General features: G+C 37.4%; 1 protein-coding gene across 1 annotated transcript in view; it reads right to left on the reverse strand.

Moving 5' to 3' along the window:
- cntfr (ciliary neurotrophic factor receptor) overlaps window positions 1-26,002 on the reverse strand; it is a 198,264-nt gene that overhangs the window by 165,487 nt on the left and 6,775 nt on the right. The gene's annotated exons all lie outside the window — the stretch shown is intronic.

A 26,002-nucleotide genomic window follows, 5' to 3' on the forward strand; every position in this document is an offset into this window, starting at 1 on the left:
TGAAGAATTTGAAATCAAGATATGACAATGTGGGAGATGATTTATCAGTCAGTCAAAAATAGTATTTCTGTCTTTGACTCTGAGGCTTTTCTGTTAAACTTGTCACAATCCTTGAAAGAGCTATGCTGCCTTTGATAATGGCGTGTTTCATGTCCTCCCCATATGTATTGCACACATACATAATTAAGTGATAAACTGTGTGACAAAGATCTGACGAACTGTTACAGTGAGATAAAACACCGCTAAGAATATGCTTTCTTGCATTTTAGTCAAACTTTTATTGCAACCAATTGTTTAGAAACTTTGGACAACTATTTAGTATTTTGAATGTGATACACATAATCTGTACATGACAAACTAAAATCTAAGAGTAAATATGTATCCTCAATTCTCCCTGCTGCATTCTTATCCACTCTCTGCATTCATTGTTCCCCATTTTGCCATCGCTCATTCTTTCCATCTGGTACCCATTTTCTCCACTTGCCCATGACTCTGCAACCAGGGACAGGTGAACCTATTACATGCTCCTAATGCTGACTCCAAGACACACTCACATACACACAAAAAATGTAAGAAAGCACACACTAACTCTTGCTTCATGGTAATTTAACTTGCTATGCACATCAGCCAAAACTGCTGCTCTGTAAAACGGCTGTTACAGCAGCCATGTCACGCTCCTGATGAAGTGGTCTAGTGTCCAGTGGAAAACTGCAAAAAAGGAATAATTAAATAGGTTCTGCTCTTGAATGAGTATTCAGCAGAAAAGGTCAATTCAAATTTGATAAAAAATAAATAAATAAATTGAAATGTTGAGTTTAACTGAGTCAAATTATGAAAACATCACATACAAAACTGATTCTTTGTGACTCAACAATGAACAAGTGACCTGAAATGCAGCCTGTCTATTTATTTTCTTTACAAAAACAGTTCACAGCAGCGTACAACTCGCTTCTAAGCATTAGCAAAGCTGTGGAATTTGTATTAACAAAATCCCAAGTAGAAGCATCAGCAAAGATATTACATGATGATTGTTCCTGTCCATCATTCTACAATAAAACGATATACAATAATAAAAACATTCAAAATACTGGATGAGTCCCCTCCTCTGGGCCTACAGGTCATGGGGACCTTCAGGTTTTTTAGTTGACCATAAACTCTTCTGTATACCAAAGTGTCCTTGAGTCAAATGTGAGGCCATCTGCCCAACAGCTAAACAAGCAAAGTGAGTCATACAAAAGGACTGTGATCTACAGCACAGCATCAATTCTACAACAGGCAAAGTCCAGTCAAAGTTCTATCATTATACAATGCTAAGTCACAGGGTGGCTTGTTCATTTTGGCTTAGTTTATGTTAAATAAATAATGACATGGTGTAAGATGTATTGTGTTGTTCGTCTGAAGGTTGTATTTAACTGATTCTTAAAAACTAGAAAGGTGCAGATGACTTTTACGTATTACCTGATAGCAGTGAAAGTATTTGTCAGCATGATCTTCATCCCTAGCTTCATTAGAAATATGTTCAGTTCCATAGAAATTATCCGCCGCTTTCTGGTCCCCTTACATTTTCTACCTCTATTTAACCTCAGTATCAGTTATTGGATTTATCCTTAATTTCTATCCTGTTGCTGTAAAATATAGTCAAAGCAGTTTCTATTAAAAGCAACATTTCTATGCATCTTCCAACAGTATGCAATTTAATTAGTTGCTTGTAAGCTGAAGGACAGTTATCTATTAAAGGTTTTTAATAGTGCAAACATAGTAACATTTTGACAATACTGTGTCTTCATCCGAGTACCGGTAGTTAAAAGCAATTCCCGTTAGTAAGTCTCTAGACCAATTATTGGCTAAAGGGCTTTTTTTTACTTATTTCTAGAAACCTTGTGTTTCTGCCCACTTGGCTGGTAAACTGAGAATAAAAAGAAAATAAATCAAACCAGGTAGAATTTGCTGATGCTGCCGTGAAGCAGCACTGCTGAATGTGCTATCATGTCAAACATCACCTTTCTACAACTACACACTTTCTCTACACCTACTTGTTTGTTCTTATCACTCTGCCTGACTCAGAATTTCCACACAACCATTATTTTTGTGTGTGTAGTGTAAATGTCCAGACATTGCCACCAGCTGGACTCTGAATTAGCAGTTCTTCAACTATCCAGATGACACAATGAGGCTTCAAACAACAACATTTAATAAGAACAGACAACAAAATAAAAAGGAAAACAAGCAAATCTCCAAAAACTGATCTGTCAGGCCTCTTTACAGTTCCACAGAGGGAACTAAACTGCATTAGTGGGCCAGGCTTAAAACATCCTCATGGAGACTGAATCTTGAATGTACAAACAAGACTGAGAGACTAAAAGGGAATGAGAGGGAGAGTAAGATATACAGTAGCTACTAGAGACAGAAGGATTAAAATAGATTAAAGAAAGTGTGAGCAGTGAGAGACGATTCTCAGAGATAATTACACACTCAGCGTGTGTCTTTTCAACACTCTAATAACAGATTGCCTGGTTCAACAGACAGGTATATCAAAACTTCCGTCTTATTACATTTTGATAATATTCCTTCATAATTCAATGGCATCGCAGTATGGGTGGACTTTCACTTCAGTTTGCAAAATCTTAAAACCGTGGCTGGACATTCTGATTTTGGCATTCTGCTAAAAGTACAAAAGACTTAACATCAAGTTTGCTGTGTAACAGTGACAAGGGTTTGTCAAAAGCTGGGATTCATTTTCTGCCTGTTTTAGTCTTCCATCAGAAAATACGAGTCCTTAGGAATAAGTACAAATATTTAATTTACCATCCTAATGTATGGCTAATGCTGAAAGTCATCAATCGTTCATTTCAACAGGACCTTATAAGCCTTGATAAATCTTTAAAGCTTAACAGTGATGTTGCTGACTCTATATGGAAATATACCTCACCTACTAACTCACACATTTAGCTTTTATTATGTATCTCTTCAACTAGACCCTACAAAGGATGAGCATTATTTGAAATACAGATCCACCACTTACAACGAACACACTAAAACACACTAAAAATAAAGACAGAGAATTTTAAGGTTTCTGTTGGAGAGTTACTAAAATCAATGGGCTAAAATACGTCCTCAGAGCAACTGAGCTGCACATTGTCCAAAATCCAATGTGAATTCAGCCAACAGTCTAGCAATTATCCCCTTATGCTCTGTTTCCCTGCTTGTTTTGTTAAGGCAAAGGCTATTAATAACAAGCAGTGGTATCAGGTTAACAAAACGAGGGCTAAAAGAGAATGGAGAGTCATAGAATTTAACTTTTAGTATAGTGGAAGGTAAACCCACAGAAAACAGACTGACCTGTCTGTTTATTTGCAGAATACATATAACCAACAAAATGATAAGTGTCACTTAATCAGCTGCTTCCGACACAGCACATATTAATCTAATAGTTTAAAAAAATATGTATGTATACATATATATATTTCACCTAATGATGTAAAGGACTATTTAATGTTATAGTAGTGATGCCCAAACTGTTAACTGTAAGCAGTATTATGGTATTATACATCCATCCACAACTGCTTAAAAGCATAGACAGGATTAGTATCAAGACAGTGGCTGATTCAGCATCTGTAACATCTCAACAGCTTCTGCTTCTATGTGATCTTTATGTGGTATTGTTTTAAGAGCATAAAAAGGAGCACTAAATTCTTATGAAAGTCATGTTCTCTCTGAATCTTTTCCAACTTCAGTGTGGATAGAGCGGTCAGAGAAAAAATTTCAAACCATCATGAATGCAACTAAAAAGAGCAAAGGGATGAGAAGCCATTAAGAGGGACACGTACATTGTTTAGATAAAACGTCGGTAAAGACAGCAAACTGAAGGCAAATCCTCATAATCTGCTTCATATCTGTCATCAGCTCCCACTGAGGAGGTGCTTGTTTTGGATCTTGCTCTCGCTGCCTTTTCTAATATAACAGGGTGGAGGTCTCTTTGTCATACTGATAAAAACACGGGACAGAAGATTTTTGATTTGACTTTTGATTTTCTACATTTTGATTATGGAACAATTTCATTTTTTTTTAGTTGAGTAGACAATATTTGTTACCCAGAGGTATTTCTAGCAAGACATAGCTAAAATTTGTGACCTCTTGCTGGAAACATCAGTATTACTTTTTTGAAACACAATGTGTCCTGTTCAGCTCTTCCATTTTTCTTTTCTCTTTACAGAAGAAAATGGATCTTAACTGTTGACTTTGAATGTATGTTGGATATATTTGATGAGTAAATGATTTTTACTCAAACTGCTCCAAACAAATTTCATTCATGACTCAAAAGGGGTTCAGTTTGTATCAATTCATAGAAAGTCAAAGCAAAATGTAAATGTCAAGGAGGCTGTCATTAGTTGTTGCCGGAGAAATGTCCAAGACATATCACTTTTTACCCTTTAGCACTGCATCTCTGTCGGCATCATGAAGCATGCTGTGCATAAATCTGATACCTCAACATGATATATTACAGTCCATTCTCACTCTGAAGGCATTTCAGTCTGCCAATTTTTCAGGACCCCCGGTGTCATTTATCAGCATAGATAGCCTTTGGCGTCAGTTTCCAATGCCGAGGGGAACACTGAAAAACATTGCAGTGCATATCCACACCATTATCTAACCTGTGCATTAATATTTTAAAGAAGTGCATTTTAAGCCTAACCACAGGTCTTTTCCTCATTCACTAGTTTTGGTTCCTAAACTTAAACAAGTAGTTGTGATGCCTAAACTTAACCAAAAACATGTGTGACAGAAAGGCTTGAAAACACTGCTGTACGATGTAGTCTCAAACTCAGTTATCTTGTTTACAGGTTAGGTGACTTTCCTCCATCTCCCCTCCACACACATTATCAGGACTTCAAAGTACCATGAGTATCTTAAAGATATCAGGGGCTTGACAGTATTTGATGAGCTGGAAATTACAAGAGGCTGGATATCTCTGAATGAAGGGTAAAAACTAATTTCAATTTATTATAACACTGTGTCTCTGGTTGATACAAATCATATAATATGCAGTACAGGAGGAAGAAGAAAAATCAAATCGGTGAAGACATGGGATACATTTTAAATGAAAATAAATCATGTGTCTTACAACCACTTTCCATGCAGTTCCTTCCCATGGCTATAGATTAAATTCCTAATATGTCCTCATGAGGATGAACCAAGTCCAGTATAAATTAATCACTTCAAGATTGTTTATGCTTTTGTGCAAATGATGTCACAAGTCCGATAGCTATTTTGCTGCAAATTAACTGGAAAAAACTAGCTAAAACATGGCTTAATTGATGAAAAAAGAAAAGAAAAAAAGCTTCCATCGTAAAAGCTAAGTGAGAGAAAAACAAAGATAAACACAGAATAGCATAGAAAGGAAAATAATTAATCCTGGAGACATAGAGAGAACCACAGAGAGGCATTAAGGAGATGCTCACTTCTCTTACAGTCATCATTGTGTGCACCTTTGCACCATGAGATGTAAATGCACTTAAAGCAGGAAAGAGGGAAAAAGATAGGGAAATGAATAAATAAATAAAAAAGAAGAAGGAAAAATTAAGAAAGGAAAAAAATATATATATATCAATAACAAGTGTCTGTCAGGCTGAGATGAAACAGTGAGCACAAAGAGAGGAAGAGGGACAGGCAGATGAAAGCTAACAAAGATGATTTGGTGGCAAATAAAGATGGAAGGTAAGGAGATGTGTTTTGGGATGAGTGTTTTTTTCTAGTCTTGAATGTTGAAAGATACTCATTAGGGGAATCAAAAGAAGTTTCCCAATTTACAAAAAAATTGCTCACCATTTACCTGAGCTAAAAATATTACCTTAAAACAACTTTTAACAGTTCTACATGATTAAAAACTGGTCTTTTTTCCTAAAACATCAGCCTACCAGTTCTAATTTGCAGTGCATGAAACATCCATGTTTGTTAAAGCTGGAACATTTTATGAGATATGCACAACATATGTAACATTTGAAGCTACTGCAGTCATCCAAGTAGTACTTAGCACTTTTAAAAGCTGAACGACACACACACACACACACATATATATATATATATATATATATATATATATATATATATATATATTATATATGTATATATATACCCATATATATATATATTATGGCATGCCGTTCAGGAAATTAATCTTTGAATATATGGAATGAAACTTTGAATATATTGAATGAAACTCTGAATACATTGAATGAACCTTGAATATATTGAATGAAACTCTGAATATAGTGAATGAACCTTGAATATATGGAATGAAACTCTGAATATATTGAATGAACCTTGAATATATTGAATGAAACTCTGAATATATTGAATGAACCTTGAATATATTGAATGAAACTTTGAATATATTGAATGAACCTTGGATATATTGAATGAAACTCTGAATATATTGAATGAACCTTGAATATATTGAATGCAACTCTGAATATATTGAATGAACCTTGAATATATTGAATGAAACTCTGAATATATTGAATGAAACTCTGAATATATTGAATGAACCTTGAATATATGGAATGAACCTTTGAATATATTGAATGAAACTCTGAATATATTGAATGAAACTTGACTGACGTCAGACTTCACGGAAGTGCCTGCGGCCATCTTGTCTAAGGTGTGGATACTGTGGCGAAAAGCGAATGACAATGAGTCAGTCCGCTCGGAATTTTGTAGGAGGAATATTAAAGTATGAGGATATCATTAACACACTGGCGAATGCATGTACGGGCCAAAATCCTCCCGATAACCCTGCCCGTTCTTCTAACGAAGAAGTCGTGGCAGACTTACGACAACAGGCCAGGCAGCTGTTTATCAGGCCAACCTCAGCATGCCTTCAACCTCTCAGGAGTGCCCCAAAATGGCAATGCAGGCTGAATATTTAGTTAAGTAATGAACGTATATGATGATCCGTGACACAATGTCCACTTTGGGCACGATGCATTTGTCTGTCCGCAATCTGCTGTGAGTAACGTCAACAAAGCTGTGTCGCGGATCATCAAATACGTTCAATACTAAACTAAATATTCAGCCTACATTGGTCTATGAATGTGGGTGATTCTTATTGTATCTAAACAATATATTAAGAGCTTCTCTGTAATCCCTGTAACCGCAGCAGCTTCTCCAGTGCCGCGTCAGAGCGCAGTGTCATTACGCACGGCCATTCACTGTGTTTCACTTTTATTAAAACAACTGAAAACTTTATCAACCTAACTACACAGACGTACATACAGACCTATACACACAACAGACTGTTCTGTTAGTAGTTCTGCTTTTGTTTTTTTAAGGAGAAGCCGTGTTACCAGGGCTCATCATGGCTGCAGTGAGGTATTGTCTATATTACATCAGGGCCCTCGTGTTGTTTTAAATAAAGCCTATCTATTCCAACATCTTGTGTGTTGGGTCCTTTCTTGTTTACGGGTGGAGATTGCACACAGGGACTGTTTTGGGGCACTCCTGAGAGGTTGAAGGCATTCTGAGGTTGGCCTGATAAACAGCTGCCTGGCCTGTTGTCGTAAGTCTGCCACGACTTCTTCGTTAGAAGAACGGGCAGGGTTATCGGGAGGATTTTGGCCCGTACATGCATTCGCCAGTGTGTTAATGATATCCTCATACTTTAATATTCCTCCTACAAAATTCCGAGCGGACTGACTCATTGTCATTCGCTTTTTGCCACAGTATCCACACCTTAGACAAGATGGCCGCAGGCACTTCCGTGAAGTCTGACGTCAGTCAAGTTTCATTCAATATATTCAAAGTTTCATTCCATATATTCAAGGTTCATTCAATATATTCAAAGTTTCATTCCATATATTCAAGGTTCATTCAATATATTCAAAGTTTCATTCCATATATTCAAGTTTCATTCAATATATTCAAAGTTTCATTCCATATATTCAAAGATTAATTTCCTGAACGGCATGCCATAATATATATATATATATATATATATATATATATGGGTTTCTCACAGTTTTCTCTTTGTTCAACTTTCTTTTAACGGTCACCGTCTGCTGACTGCCACTGAAACGCTTCCAGACTTTTTTACCAAAAAATGAGCTCATTTGATTTAAGATGGTCTTACAAGGCCAGAGGGAGTAAATGAGGGTTGGACAGCTTGGCAGACTAAAGAGTGACAGTGACCCTGGGCAATATTTAAGAAAGAAGAGATTAGGAAAGTAGGTAGTTAAAAAAAAAGACTAATCTTTGTGTGATAAGTGCCTGAAAATATGGTAAAAAAGAAAGTATATGGGAGTTACTGAGCCACATGCTGAGGATAAGTGAAGTGATCTGATAACATTGACAGGAATTGTCACCTTTTCAGGAATACAGGACAGACAGAGAGGCCAGAGAGAGATGTCAATGATAAGGATAGAGGAATGCTAATTCACAAGATAGCAAACATTGCTAATCTTAGCCAAAAATGGAATAGATTTTTGCACAGCCTAGTGGATGGATACAAAGAAAAATCAAAATGGCTTGTTGGGGGGAAATATGGGAGGATTAAAGGGGAACAGCAGAGAAGGTGTGAAACTGACATGAAAATAAGGGAGTGCTTTGGGAAAAGCCAGTATGTTGTGACACCTGAGGTTTGTGAGGGTTTAGGGCAGGTTGGCACAGCACGATAAGATGACTGCCACCTTATCTGTGGTCGTCAGACTGCTAACACACATAAACACACACACTGACATATCGACACAAATGTGGCTCACCCTCATAGTTGGGCTGGGGAATGGCAGATATAGCACTGCTTGAGGATTGGCAGACAGGTGTTTGGGGGCTGTGATCAAAATTGACTCAGATGTTCTTTTGTGTATTGCTGTGTGTGCTTTTGTGTTTATTTGCCTTGTGTATGTACATTGTGCATATGACAGGCATGGATAACTGTGTTCAGAGGTGGAGCAAAGACAAAAAAAGCAGGCATTCCAGGAAATGCAAATCCAAATTAGTCTGGAACCTATTAGTTATTTTTTGAGCCCTGTATGACTTTAACAATGGGCGCAGTTGTTTTGACTGAACAGAGACAGAGGAACCACTTAGAGCTGATGTCATGCATTGAAAGCATGATAAAAAAAAAAACATCATGCAATTCTTCAGTTGTTCAAATGGTTTAAAATGACTGTTCAGTATCAGCTTCAGATTTATTTGATTATTATAAAAGTGCTTAAATGTTGGTCCTTTTTACCATTTTATTGAATCAGACCTGCCCCATAAACATTGTGACTGGTCCAGCATGGCCAAGATAGGCAGACATCCCTTTGCTCAGGACTGAGGCCTCTCAAATTTGCATGGGTTCCATGCTAATTAGGACATATTAATTTCTTTATTGTGAAGCTCAGGGCTCCTCACAGATGATTGGACCAGTTTTCAGGCATGTTTTTTTTTCAGTCAAATTTGTGCTTCAGCACACAGTGAATGTGTTTCATTTCATTGTGTGCTTCTACATTACATGAATCACATGAAAATACAGGTTTCTCTGTGTCTTTTTGGATTTAACCAGGGTGCCTTAATGTCATGCCGATAAGCTTTGATCGAAGTGTTGATTTTGCTGGCTCTTTAATGCCAATTCTTGGCCCTGCTTGTAACTTTAGTTAGTCACACACTGTCTCACACCACGACTTGTATGCACTCTATGTTTTAACAGCGGAATGCAAGCTGGGCTGGGAGAAATTGAAAAATGAAAGAGTGTGAAGAAAGAGATAGAAAAACAGCAAGAAATCAAAGAAGGAACATAAAATGCTAGAGAAATAATTAAAGCATTTTGTTTTGCAGGGTAACATTTGGTATTTAAGGAACAGGAGAAGAAAATGTACAGAAGGGAATGACATGCAATGGCAAGGTTTTTTATTTAGCTGTAACAACTATCATTACCTTCAGACCGATGGGCACACCTCTATACACTGATCAATATAGGCACAGCTTACTTGTGATAACACTTGATTTAATCTTTGAAGTTTTCTTGAAGAAAAAAAAGAAAAGAAACTCCACCCACAATCATGATCACTCAGTGGTTAAACATCATTCAAGCGGTCATACAAAGCTGCTTATTTGTCCTGACATAATGAAGGGATATTGTGGTAAAATTGAATTTTAATTGATAGAAATATGAGAAACAATTGAGCACAACAACAACAGACCTTCGTAAAATCCCTGTGGGATTTAACAAAACTAGTTCCTCTGAGAAACACCCACGCCTTTCCAAACATCCCATGCACACATACTATCTAAAGACACACTGTACCCCCAAAGGGGATCAGCGCAGTTTATATTCAAATTATAAAACAAATCAACATCATGATCCAGCACCATTACTCTGGCAGATAGTCAGGGACCGAGATTTGATTTTTATACCCTGGTTGCTTTGATGTGATGGCTGTGAGAGCCAGTGTAATGATTCAACGGTCATCTACAGCCATAAATGTTAATTAACAGCCTTAGCCAGTGGACATTCATTTCCTGCTATAGCCAAAAGTAAGGGCTCATAAAAAATATGGTGCATGTGCAAGTGAATGTGTCACATGTGTGTGTGTGTGGAGATAACTGTGTAAACGGGGGGGGGGGGGGGGGGGGGGGGGGGGGTCATGCATGTCGATGTGAGAGCGTCTGAATGTTCCAAGGGCACGCAGTGATGCAAATTGTCCCAAAGGCCCTTCTGTCCTTTTCTAATAAAGCAATAAGCCGTCAGCACACCATAACTAGCTAGTCACACCATGACAACCCAATAAAGCTATATGGGGACAAAGTCAGGTTAAAGTCAAACAAAGACCACAGGGAGGCGTGCCCTCACAGTAGGGCAGGAGTCAGTTACACTGTGACGTCACCAAGTGCAGTGCAGGGTGAACAAACCATAGAAAGGTCATCATATAATATATTTAGAAATGACCACTTAAATGCAATAAAACAGGTGTCACAGTATAAACAGCTCTGCATACTGATTTCACAAAATGAATAAGAACATTGCATTTGGTGGCTGATGTATGGTGAATGTGTCATCATGCAAATTTAACAAAACTAATTTTGAGATAATCTTAAAACAATATAACACAGCTGAATGATGACACTTATATGATAAATATATATAAGATACCATGTGTTGTGAATAAAGTGTTGTGTTTCACAACGCATTGTGAAACTGACAAAGAAGGACCGTTTAACAACTGAAAAATCTACATTAGGAGGCTGAAAAGTGTCGTGTTGCCATTTTGATAGACTGTCATATGGTCATCCCAACTCAGTAATTTCTTCACTTTTTTGTTTCCACTTGCTTCTTCTGTTTGCTTCAACTCAATGTTTCGATAGACTGAAGAACCTAAACCACATGCTTAGAATTGGTCATTAAAAAGTAATTGGTTAGATTTTGCCATTAAACCTCCCTACTAAGAAATAATTTTCTGGTGTCTGGATAAAGGGTTTCATAATGTTCTTCTTACTTTTCATATGATGCATTAATGTCATAATTCTTCTTTATTTCAATCTCCTTTTTAATCATGTTCAGTTCATGTCTGACCTATATATGTTGGTGATGCATAATCTGGTTGCAACCACTAACCAAAGGTAATATCATAATGAAAGAATTATCCTTTCACAGTGGACCAGAGTTGGTCAAAGCTATCAAAAAGCTAAAGCTAAATACACTGACAAAAACTGAAGCTTTATTTTTAACAAAAATACATTTTACCACTTTTCTATCATTTTAATCCAGCTTTTAAGTCCTGCTACGTTACGAATTCTAGTCGTGTTTGGTGAAACTGGCTAATTAATGAACAAACAATGAACTAGTGTTAGCTCTGGCTTTGGAAAACAGAGCTAATGGAGACAAGCCATAACTCTCCTCTTCCATCTCCCTGTTGATGCCTGCCTTCTCCCCCATGCCCCATCTATCAATCCATTTATCCATTCTGCCTCATCCCATCCGCTCCTCTCCCCCGCTCTTTCTCTTCTTATCTATATAAATGCACTGTAGGCCAGCACTGTTTCAGGCGAGTGTACTATTCTGGCCATGAAGATGTTTTACAAGCGTCCTACCCTTTACCTCCTAAACCCCCATTCACCAAACAGATACGAGAAAAGCTCCCGTGTCAGAGTCATGGTTCAGTGGTCTCTAATTATGGTTGGAGCCTGGACAGAATATTTCATATAGACCCATGAGATAAGAGGGGGAATGAACAATGGAGGGAAAGACACTGAACCATAAGAAACTTACAAACAGAAACAGAGAGAGAAAGAGGAGCAATAGCTACGGATCTTAAAGTACATTAAGGCACTTGATTTGTGGTTAATACTGTCCAAGAGTCAAATCGAAGTCCAATTTGTCAAACAAAGGAAGAAAAAAAACCGGCAGTGTGTCACTTTCCCTCACCGTTTACCTTCATCTACATACATATCACTTGTATTCAAACCTCTTTAGCTTGGTAACTAAAAAACTTCCTTAACCAAGAAATATTTAAAATTTTGACTTATACTGTCTGCCCACATTCTTTGCTTGCAGTTTATACATTGACAGAAAAGATCAAAGCTACAATAAGTAGCTCCATTCTGAAGTCTCTGACTTTATAATACCTCAAAGTCAGAAGTTGCAAGTTGGCTTTCAAATATCAATGGCTCAAACGGTTGAATTAAAGTTAAACTAACATGAAGTGATTTGTGGAGATTCTTTTATTTTGCTGCTGTAAAAACCCATATGACCAGATCTTGAAATTTAATTAATCTTCTCTATGAAGCCAACCTGATGGACATTCATATAAAGCCCTAAAAATGTCACAAGTTCCCACAAATATTGCCTTGCCCAAACCTTAACCCACAGGTCTAGAGTTAAAGGTTAAACATTAAAGGTTAAAAAAGCTCCAGACTTTACCTTTTAGCAATTATACAATAATTACAAAGACTTCTTGACCATACAAATACAGTAAAATGTACCACACACTGTCAGTAGAACTCATACACACAGTGGCTTTTAGCAGGGCTCGTTAATGACTGGTGTCATTAATGTTGGTGTGCGGTTGCCAGCTGTAATATTTCCTGTGGTTATTAGACCATCTGGTGGCCTGACTTCTCTTATATCTCTATCTGTCTCTGCTTCTGGTGGTCTGCCTCCTTGTGCCGCACACCTTATGTCTGTGTTTTTCTGCTTATTTAGTTGCTTTCGGATCAAACGGTACTTCTTGCAGGTCACTGCATAGACAATGGCATCTGTCCAACTACTTACTATACTTTTTGTGGGCTTTTTTGCATTGTCGACAAGAAGGTGATATAATTGTGTTCTTTTTTAAAAATTATTTTCATATGCTTTCATCCTACCACAATCCCTCAATGCCTCTTGCCCCTGGACTCTTTATCTGTGCCCCTGTAATGGTATTGCATTGGTATATCCATCCATTCTTGTGCTGTAATCGGACTATTGTCAAGCCTCAATTATGGAAGGGGTTGACATCCTTTTAAATCAAACCTTCATCAGTACTGTTGCTGTCATTTTAATGGCAAATTTAACAGAGAAAAGGGTTTATTCAAGAAATAGTTTAAGTCGGCAGGTAATATTTTATCTCCTTGCATACAAACATTTTCTAATTTGTATTTAATATATTCATTTTGAAACCATCGTTTACTATCCACTTAAATCACACACAAAAAAAAAGTTGTTGTGATTTTTATCAAAAATGTTCCTTAGCTACTACTGTTGGCACAACTTGTACAATGGCCAAACAACAGTATTCTCCTTATACCTCTGCTGACAAGCAAGTATTTCAGAAATAGCAGAGATAAAGTTACTGCAAGTATGTGCTTGTAAAGTGAGTTCTGTTGCATATCCATTTGCCATGCTTATCCCATCACAATAATGGTCCACATAGCGATACCATCAGCTCAATCATCCTTGGACATTATACTGGGAGCGGTCTGATTTAATGCACAGTTCCATGAGTAACTGAGGTTGGAATTCACTCTGGTGCAAACATCAATTTCATGTTGGAATCAGGCAGCTGCAGCCGAATAACACGGTGGATGATTCCATGGATAAAGGAGACCAACATGACAATACAGACATGAGTACTTGATCTATCTAAACCAGTGGTTCTCAAAGTTTGTACACCATGTACCACAGGTATCACCAATAATTGATGTTAAAAAAAATTGTTTTATACCAAACTTCCTGTAAAGTTCCTGCTCCCAAACACACACAGACACACACACCATAAAACATCATGAGCAATCGTATACCAACAAATGACACATTTTAGAATTCATCTTTGATAGTAAGCTGGTAGTTGAATTTCTAAATTGGATTATATTAAAATTTCTTCAGCATACCACATAAGGAGGATTTTTTTTACCTCAGTCTGAGAACCATGGATCCAAACCGTTTAAACTTTCTCCATACTATCTTTGCTCTTTATTAACCAATAACCTCTCATGAGGCAATATTCTGTGCATGCAATTAAAAAAATGGCCAAATTGCATTTGACTGAGCAATGAAGACAGCAAACATTTAGAGAAAAATGTCTGCTTTAGCACTAACTTTTTAGGTGATGCACGAGTACAACTGGTAAAATGTTGATTAAAACTGGCTAGTCAATAAAACAAAGCAAAAACAATCAGGAGCTTTTGTTCTGTACTTTACATTCTGAGGAGGTGATACTGCTCTTTTCTGCAGTAAAGACCAACCACCCCGCTAATTAATTCTGCGTTATCTGCTGGCCTCTCCCTGCTTGTGTGAAGCCAGAATCAGTTATGTGTTTCAGTTTCTTTCAGCTGATGGTTTCTTGCCCCATCAGCTCCTTACATTTTTAATAAATGGAGTTCCTTTGATGTCTGTATGTACCAATGTTACCTTCTATAACAAATTCCTAAATAAAATATTATTTCCTAAAATACAACTATTCAATGTGTCTGTCCCATCTTTGTGTAAGTGTTCTTTTTTTACCCCAGCAATGGGCAAAAACTGATCCATTTTGACAACAATCTCTGTTTAACTGTGACAAATGCTCAATCATAACAGTGTTTTGTTTGCTCCATTTAATGGCAGAATTGCTATAACGGCTTTAAAGTTTGATTACATGTCCCACTTTTTCTGACGTGTGAGAGACCTCCTAAGCTACGTTGAACGAGAACTAAAAGTGACTTGAGAAAACAGCATTACAATAGGGTACATCTACAAATCAGACACTTAACAAAAGTACAGCAAATTACACAGATTCCAAAAAACAGACAGAATCATTATCGCAGAAAGACTTTTAAGTCTTTGCAACAATTTATTCAAGCAGCAGGAAAATTATTCTTCCCAACTCATTTCATTGTTGCAGACAAAAGGGCCGTAATCTTCATTCACTTTCTATTTGCATCCAAAACAGCAATAAGAAACATGTCTGTCGCTTGTCAAGTCCTACAAAAAATATTTTTCATCTATTTTTTCTTTTCATGAGGAAGACTGATGGCTAGGAAGTTCAGAAATGGCCATTTATGCTCTAATGAAATAGGTTTTTTAACTTAAGAGCCTTCACATTTGATCAAATTAATCCAAGGGAACATTAACAGAGGCTAATTGCCCCCTCTTGGCAATATCTTGTGGGTTCATTGGTTTCAAGTCACTGACAAAAGCGACATCTGCTGAGGCAAAATACTGCTTCACCCATGGGAACATGGTACAGTAAGTGTGGCAGAATGGAAGAATGTAAAAACATATCTCATTCATACTAACGCAACCAGTATCCAGATTCAGATCATTTATGCTGCAGTTGAATGTTTCCTATATGTAATGGTTTGTGGAATTAAATGGAATAAAAGGGTTCATTTTATTTAATTAATGTTGAGTCACAACCAGCAGTATCATCAGTATGTCATCCATCAAGTGGCTGAGGAAAATAGCCATGTTTCTTAACTGCACATATTTGATGTGTTACTGGTTTGTGTTTTAAAAGGGTTTCCTAAGTGTAAAATAACATTTTCTCAAAAGGTAATGCTGCAGGTCTTACATCTATATACTTATACATGAAAAATATATGTCAATGCTGAGTTACAGTGTTTCTAAATGTCCAACAGATATCAACATTTTTACAGATTCTTTATAACTTAAGAATAAAAATAATTTGTCCAAGGCAGTATACACATTGTCTTATGTCCATATTTAGTGTATTATACATTTCACATCTCTGCACCTGCAAGGGCAAAGTATTCACTCCAGACCGCCTTATATTCCCTTTAGAAGAAGCAGCCCAGACTCTACACAATAAATCTGTCAGTGCCTCATGCAGCGAGTGCATTGCTTTTTTAAGGATATTAGAGGAGTTGATTTGATTGGCCATGATTCATGTCAGCCTCTAACACCCCCATTGATAATGTATTTTTCCCTAAATACACTCCAAATGTGACACAGGTGTGTTCTGTGCCTTAAATAATGAAAACAGTTGTCCAAGTCTTACTTGTAGGATTTGTTTTAGTTTAATTGGATTAGGGTGAAAGCTTTGAGTCAATAAACATGAAAAATATATCAGCCTGTTGCCTATTAGGTCCTTATAAATTAATTAAAACCAACTTTACATATTGTAGCACAGCACTAAAACTGCAGAGCCAAAACTATCCCAGTCCATGTTCATTTAGGTAAGTAGAAAGAAACCATAAAGCACTGGTATTTTCGATTGAAATAAGAATTACTTGGCTACTAAAATGGACACAAGTTAGGCAATCTATTTTAGAGACCATGACAGAAAATCCAGTGTAAGTTCACGGTGCAATCCTTAGGCACAGCTCCATAACATATTGGGGCACAATTTAAGTACAATCTGTCTAAGCTGCTGCAGGCGGGGACAACAGAGATAACGTGTGTTTCTGAGTTCATGTGTGTGCTATACAGTGGGAATCATATTCCTAATGGGAATGTCATAGCCCCATGAGAATCCCTTATGCCCGTCTTTTGAAAATAAAAGCCATCTAAAAGCCTCTTGCACATGAAAAACGATTGGAGGAGCTAAGTCAAGCACAGCCCTAAGCACTAAGTGGGAATTATTGTCAGGAAAAATGTGCAGTTCCATACCAATGATATTTATAATCCTCACAGAGGTTATCAGTATGTGTTTGAGTGTGTAAATACATGAAATTTAAATATCTTCAACATGCACTGTACATCAGTAGGAAATTGCAGCAGCCTTGGGTACACAAGCAGTTTAATATGAGCAAGATCAACCAAGAAAAAGGAGCCATCTTTACATTTCACTGTTGCTTTTCACACAAACTATATTAAAATTTCAGTTCAGATCAAAGTTTAATTTGTTTCATTGTCAAGCATAATTAGTCATGCATTGTGACCAAAGGTCGACGAATCAGATGATATCCTCACCTCATCACAGTGAGTCATTGGACATAGACACTTTTGTCAGCACAGGGATATTGCTGTAATATTTAAAAGATTTAAAACTCATACTTGGTCAATCCTATTGTCCCCCAAAAGCTTTGCTCACTTTCCTTTATCAGTAAAATCAAAGTGGAGTAAAAGCTCATGAACTTTGACCCAGCAAAACGTGTGCAATGTGCTCACATGCTCTGATATAAAGTCCACTGGACTAAAAAGCACAGATTATTCTAAACTAATTAACACCCCTCCAGAATGTCAATATAGTTTGCACGCTGAGTTAATAGCGCTATTTAGGAATCAGTGCTGAGAGGCTGTGACACAAGGAGGTACAGAGATGGACAAAATTGCATAATTCACAACGGGTTTCCAAATATAGAAACTTTTTGTAAATTATGCAATTTGATGCAAATATATTGTTTTTATCCTTATAATTTATTTTCTACCAAAATAACTAATTCATAACTAATAACTAATTCACTTTTTTTGCCAGCACAAAAACTTCCTACGATTATTTCCTGATTCTGAGTGTTTGATCTGGGTTGATATGTAAACAAACTATTTAAAAAGAAATGTCCACTCATTAAACTTCCCAACTCACCCTCCCATCCAGGTGCTGTCTAACCACCATCTTAAGGAGGCTTTCCAGTCTTGACAACTCAATTTGCTGATTATTATAACATAATCATGACAGTTAATGGGCATTCTCATATTTCATTTAGATTTTTATGGAAAAAAATATTCTAGTTTGAGGCTATATCACTTCTAAGTAGGCAATTAAAACTAATTGCTTCTAGTAATGGAGAAATATGGTTGCTTGTGATAAGTTCCATATGGAAATTTTTTCAACATTTCTGTCAATTTGAGTTACCACCCAGTCTATTTATATAATAGTTGAGTGTTGTGAATTGTATCACAGTCACACCTACCTTTTAATGGAAATACCAGTGCAATACTATCATACCCATAAAGAGAGTCATACGTTCTATAGAATAACACACATACACACATTTAGACGAAACAGATGCAGAGACAAATAGATGCAAAAACACACACATTCACCAAGACATGTGCAACTTGTTCAGTCAAGCATAACCGAAGGGCTTCAATATGGATTACACACTTGAGCTGAACCTCTTTAACTTTTCTCAAAAATATAGAGGCCTCAAGCCTTGTCAGTTTTCCCAACAGCCTCACAAACATTATTTTGTTCCTGACAAACAAAACCGGTTTTAATCTCATTCATGCAAGTTGTTTATGGATTCTGGAGAACATTTCAATGTCATATGTGCTATCATTTATCAGTTTTAATGGTCTGAGACAGGACACGCTATGATGCGTTTTTAAAGGCTGCATGGAGACTGAAAAAATGTTACGACAATGAACCGAAATATAAATTGATGATCTTTTGATTACTGGAAATTGTCCCTCTTTTTTCTGTATACAACTGGTTCCAATTCTAAATATGGATGATGAAAAAGGGATGACATTTAAATACAGAAAGCCAATATTCATACATCTTTGCAAATTCCTTTAAAAAAGATTTTTTTCCCTCCGTCTTCGCACTCCTTTCTTACTCACATATACACATAAGCAATTTGATACTTCCCAGACTTCGACAGTTCGAGTATGTGGGACCATATAATGTCCATGACCAATAATGCATCAGGAATGTGTTGTGAGGAAATCGAGGAATTTGTCATGGGGAGGGAAAACTGAACGTGTGGCAGGAAATTGATGGACTGTTCAACATGCCTTTGCAGTGAAATTTAATCCACTCCTCTCTCACAAGCACATTCACAGACAAGAACATGGATTATTTTTCTTAAACTCCAATATGAACCGCATGCTACTATTTTTATACAAGTCCATAAAAAGGTCTGTAGTCAACCTAAAACAAATTTAATAGTTTTTCTTAGCATGGCACATCCATCTAATGCAGCATTTACTTGTAGGTTATAGTTATACAGCTGTGGGGAGTCACTCTACAACTCATCACAGGAATGGAAGAAAACACTGTAAATGAATCGTGTTATACATACATACACGAGACAGAACCATCTTTTTACCAAAGAAAGATAACTATTAAAACTGGGGTAAGTGAGACTAGCTTTGGTTGTGCCTTTCAGGGATGGCACCACTGCAGGTGGCTGTGGAGTGCAATCAGAGTCACAGATGGACCATGTAAAGGTTACATCTGGAGGGAGAGATGACAGACTGATAGCATGGCTGCAGCCTCTGGGCTCTGTGTTGATGGGTCCTCTGAGTTTCAAATATGGCTTGAACAGCAGTTGACAGAAATCACTTGGATTGGAACAGGCTTCGGCAGTTTTGATATGTCAATGTTTTGAAAAGTGAAGTTTTATACAGTCTGAAATTATTGTTTATCAAGCTGTTAGTGTTTTTTAAATTGTGCCATTTCAATAAAGGCTGATTTGACTGATCAAAAAGAAGGCCTAAATTGCTATGGTGGAAAAAGCACAGCGGAGGCAATCAACAATATGTAGGGGAGCTAAGAAAAAGCACAGGGGACTTAAAGACTAGCCGCAACATGAGCAGCAACAACAAAACAAGACGTCAGGCTCTTCTAAAACTGCACTGAAACAACAAAAGGCACATGATGGCAGAACACAGTGGGCTGTCTGTGAAATGACAAGGGAAATAAAAATAAATTAAAATATGTATTCCTCTAAAGAGTGGAATCGCAGAGAAACAGATGGTGTGTTCAGCTGGTGTTTGGACCAGGGTTTTTATCCACCACACATCAATTTGTTGGCCGAGGAACTGTGGAGCTGCGGGCAGCCAGTTTACGGGCTCTGTCCAGTTTTGGTTTTGCCAGAGTTGCTTCAATATTAAGAGTGTTGGTTTGCTGGAAAACATCAGTGTGAATGACACGCATCAGCGAACTAACCTCTGAGACTATTTTTGTTGGACTTCATCAACGTTTTAGGAGTGCTTGATGTAAATTTGAAACTCATGTTAGAAAAGTTAAAAATCGCTAAATATCTCCTGTAACAATGAGTAGACATAGGCCACATACTGTATGTGACAGACAGTATGGAGTAGAACCTGATACATAATAAATGCAAGCTCGAGTAACAAACACGCACACCGGAAGTAATTTAAAGAGTGAGGATGGTATTTTACTTTTCAGGTCCTTCCTGATAAGAAACTTTTTTCTACTTTGTCTTTCCAGGGTAAGATCTTTGGATAAGATTAATCTTAACTCTGACATGCCAGCATGTGTGCATACAGTAGTTGAATGTTTGTGAACTTGCATGCATGTGTCAGAATCTTAAAATGTCTCTGTGACACCCCTGAATGTGTGCACTTGTCTATATGCACCCCTGTGACAAAGTGACGATTGCACATTCGCCAATCTAACGTGCGTGCTTGACAGACTGACTGTTGGCTGTATGTGCTATGTCCCCGTAGCTACAGGTGCAAAGAGATACTGACATTATTTACAGAAAGACATGCAAGAGAATGGGTTTATTTGGGACTGTCTAGTCATCATAGATTCACACAACACATGCCTGCAGGAACTCAAATAGTCAAGAAAATTGCACACTGCTGCACAGACACACACTTGTACAAGGACTAACATTCCTGCAAACACACAAATAAACATGCCTCCATGCATTCGCACATCTGGGAGAGGTATGGGATCTCAGGCACCTCGCCAAGGTAAATAGAGGAAATTGCCAGCCTGCTTTTTTTTTTCCTGGTGTTGAGAGAGCGCTCTCAAGGTGACAGCTTTCACTAGGTGTTGTTGGAGGATGCATGGTTTCACAATCCATGTATTGTCATTTGGTATCTTCCCATGTTTATGTGTGTGATGGAGGTTTGCATGTGTTTTTATAAATGCTGTAGAATGGAATAAGTCTGCCTTAGCGCTTACACACTATTTCACGCCTTGATTTCTGCAGAAATTATAACATTAGAAACAGATGCTCAAACATCTCTTCCATCTATTCTTGATTTCTTTTTTAATTTGAGTTCTTATTGTTTTCTTTCATATTATAAAACTCATATTTCATATTATAAAAAAAAAATATATATATATATATATATATGTAAAACAGAGTTTTGAATAGAGCAGTTAGGCTTTCTTTGCCCACTATCTTCTAAGACGCATCCTCTCTTTTGTATACTTTTACATCTGGTACTTTTACAAGTTGTAAAGGATGAGATGTGCATTTTCACTTTCTCAAAAACTCAGAATTGGAAAGAGTATAAAAGCTCATATTATACTAAGAGCAAAATAGCTCACTCTCACATCTAGACTTACAGACTGATTACTGCTCATCTCAGTTTTTTAATTCAGCCGTTTTTCTTTTGAAACTCCATTCAGCAATTACATGCCCCTCTCTGTAAGTGAGTGTGGATTGTGTTTTCCACTCGATCCTACAAGTTTCTAAAGAATCGGCTTTCTCATTTTGGGTCTGTTGATGAGAGATTCAACGATTTCCAATCATTTAAAAGTCTGATCTGCCAATTACAGCTTTGGCCTGTAAATTTCTTTCCAAGCATGAAGGCTCTCTGTTTATGTACCCCAACACTGATGAGATGTTACCACCTGGCACACGACGACCCCGGTTTGTATGTTTCTGCGTAAATCTGGCCAGGACAGTCATCGCTCACTCTACGGTCAACACCACAGTCTTATGTAGCCTATACTTTTCATATAAAAAACAATTTCAACATATTTTAGTGATCAACTAAACAAATGATAGCAATGATGAAAAGGATCATTCAATGACTGAATAATTATTGAGAGAATACAAATAATACAAATACAAATAATGCTGATTTTCAAAGCATGTTAAACTAGTGACTACACACAAATCCTTCTTGACAACGCTGACACAGTGACTGGTTAAAATGGCAACCAAAGCTGCCGGACCCCCTTCAGTTCTTTATTTGCTCAGATTGCTACAGTCAACAAACTCACGCTCCCCAACGCAATTCGAATCACACTTCTCTTCTCGTTTCAGATTCAGTTATCATGTTCAATAATAAATGTCTCCATTAAACGTTTATCTGCTGTGGTTATCTGGTCCCATGATAGTTTGACTTGTATTTTGCTAAAAAGCTTGAAGAAAATTGGCAATTTGCTTCAACTGATAAAAGCCATTCCCTCACGGTTTTCCATGAGGTTGGGATAGTCGTATGGCAATTTGCAATCATTATTTTAAATCCTGAACCTTTGGACTAGTATTTTCTACTAGTATTTACATAATTTCTGCATTTTCTGACAAATCACTGATAAATAATTGCATAATATAAAATAATTAATCAGGGAAACATTTTTCCAAGCAATCTTTACTTGTCCTGCTCAACTGATAGAGTTGCTAGGCAATTTGTGATATGACAGTTCTCTATAATATATCATGAGAAAATGAGAATGTCTAGTTTTGGTACGCAGGTCGCAGATGATCCTTCTCTCATAATTTTGTTCCATTTATTTTCACCTGGTTTCTGGCTAGTGAGTGTTTCATTTTTTTTCATTTGACTAAATCTCAAAGACAAGGTACCCCCCCACATACTGTCTCTTCGATTAACCCAAAAAACTTCCCTCCCCATTTCCCTCTTTCTTTCCAACTCCTGATTCTGTCTACTCCCCCTGCAAGCCTCCCTCCCTCTTCCTTTCAATACTCTCCCTCCCTCAGCCTGCAGTAGCTGTCTAATAAAGGATGTTGTTAATATCATTAGGCAGACTTCCTCGCCGGCCAAGCGCCCGGCCCACTCCCTTTCAGCCATAATCAAGCCTGCACACTAACTATCAAAGGAGACATTGCTAATAAACTACCACAGTGGAGCGGAAAAACACACACGTACACTCCTGCAGAGAGAATACTGTTGGCTAAGCACAGTAAAATAAATGTGTGCATACGTTTGAGTGTGTAGGTTGAGTGTGAGGTGTTGGTGCGGGTTACCCAGACAACGCTAATAAAGTATACCCCAAAGACAGGGTCAGTCAAATGCAAATCTGCCACTTACATATGCTAAATTAATTGGGGTTGAGGGACATGTACATAAGCAGACATAGCTAATAAAGTGGGCTCTGAGAAGAGGCAAATACTGTCAGTTTAGTAGGTTTAAATTGGAAAAGGGGTTGGGGGCAGCTGTTGCTTCCTGTTGCACTGCAGTCATTTGCTGTAAATCATCCCTAAAATGGTAGTACACATTGTCAGCTGCATAGCTTGAAAGCGTTATCTCCTGACAGCTGAGAACTAAAGTGCATATATCACCAGTTAAATATGGTGTTAAGGGAATAAGTGATGCAATACAGCAGGGCTGTGATAAAAATGTACTCCCTGAAATAGTCAAATGAAAAAGCTGAAAAAAAACAAGGTAAGTAGTAGATTATCATGATGTAATTATCCACCACAGTTTTCAGGTAGACTCCATTTGCCTGAGAATTTTTTCTTTAATCTTTTTTTTTTTATGTGCATTTGAGCAAACTTCGCAATGTTATGAGGCCACAACAGAGCTCCCTCTGTCATGCTTTATTTATGCCTTTCCTTCTGCACAGTAATGGAAATATAAAGGGCTACATTGATTAGTGTTTAAGAATCAGGCTTTAATAGATTAAAAGCTCTGGCTCTGAGAGAGACTGACACTCATTCACATACACACTTATAAAGAAGAGCAAGCTCATATACACAACAGCAGACAATACAATGGACGGATACGGACAGATATGGGCATAAACAGTAACTCACATTTACAGAAAGCAGCTTCGCTTGAGCAGACCAAGATACCGGATGGACGTAAACCTGCACAAATACTGTGAAACACCTACTATAGAGACAACATTGCCAGAGGCAGAGTCCAATGCCTTTGAACAAAACATATATGTCTCATAACTAAGATAGATAAATACATCAGAAATATCCTTATACCAAATATTAAGTTATGCATGCTATTATGTGCCCCCACGCTGATTTTTCAATTGATGGAAAATCCATGCATATTTAATGGAGTGAATTATTAATAATGTGGCACAGTCTCAGACTGGTGAACATTTTCTACAAACGGGGTGATGATGGCAGGTTTTCGTTTGACTGAACGAGAAGTAAACATTAAAATAACTGAGAATGGCAGTGTTTCTGCATCCTATCACTGATGCACAAGTCTTTAAGAGCAGACCTGACTGTGATATGCAACCCACACAGAACAATGTGAAATTAAATTAAACAGAATAAAATAAAGTAAATCTGAGTTCCACAATTTCACTTTCAACAAAATTTCATATACTTACTCTGAGAAGATTACGGTATGTATCACTTCAAATTTTCACCACTTCTATGCTTCTTCTCCATAAGAAATTTGTTAATAATCACTTCTCTGAAAACTTAACTTTAACTCCCTATTTATTTCCTCTTCTCCTCGTTGAGCTTCTTTCCCTCTATACTTCCATTTGACTTGTGTCCAATGACCATTGCCTTCCCTGCAAGAATCACCTTAAGTCCTAACCTATATAACATGTCCCCTTTCATTTCCTCAAATCTTTGTAACTCTCCCTCTTTTCTGACCTCAATCACCCAAGTGGCCATAGTGGTGTTAGCCTCCTGTGTACTATCCATCCTCCTTTTCATTTCCACCCAGCTTCCTTCCAGTACTTTATAAGTCTACATTCATCACAGTCATGTCTGTGGTCTACTGCACCTTTTAGTTCCTCACCTCACAGCGACAGGCCCTCCAATAGCTTTTTGTCCTCTTGTCCTGTATTTGACCACAATCATGCCAGCTGTTAGCCTGTGCCAGATTCATAAACTCCCCCTCATAGCATCTTCTCTACTGCTCTTCCTAGTCCCAATCATGTCTTGTAATATCCTTTTGTAAAATTGTTTTCTGCTCTGAATTGAGTCTCCTGTGTTCCTATACTTTTCTGATCTCCCCTGATACAGTCACTTTTGCTGTTAGCCTCTTCACCTCTTAAGTTGTCATTCCAATCCTTCTATCTTTTTACATCCATCCCATAAGAAATCCCAAAGTATGTGTCGCTAGCCATGCCTAGGTTCAATTCTATGCTACCAGATATTCAGTGTTTCTTGTATCATTCTCTTCTGCCTAGGTGAGAGCATTCTTGCCTGGTGTAAAACTGCATTTTTCCTGTCACTTCGCTTGACCTCCCTTTTTCCTCAAGAAGTGACCACAGTGTGCTGTTAGCCACAGGTGAACTCTAATGACCTCACTTCTTCAGTTCGCAGCTTTTCTAAGTTCTCCATGACAGTGACACACTGAAGTAGTGTGTCACTGCATTTTTTACAGTTTTGCAAACACCACTCACTGCAATCATACAGACAATGAAAATTTTTATTAGCATTTACATAGAGCCACAATTAGCGCTGGGCAATATGATCAACAATATGTAAAAGTAAAAAAAAAAAAATATATATATATATATATATATGTATATGTGTGTATTTGCTATTTGGACTGGATGTGTAAAACCGGTTGCTTTCAGCTGAGATGCTGCATCACTGACATTGTGCTATTGTGGTAAGCTCATTCTTTATTATAAATGTCAACCTGTACAATTATTTAGCTTTTCTTTTGTTTGAAATGCTTGTAAAATTGAGATATTCTTTTTTTTTCTCCGGTTTCTTTCATTGC

This window comes from Leuresthes tenuis, unplaced genomic scaffold (assembly GCF_036924035.1).
Source record: "Leuresthes tenuis unplaced genomic scaffold, fLeuTen1.0.hap1 SCAF_19, whole genome shotgun sequence".
In the NCBI taxonomy this organism is placed as follows: Eukaryota; Metazoa; Chordata; class Actinopteri; order Atheriniformes; family Atherinopsidae; genus Leuresthes; species Leuresthes tenuis.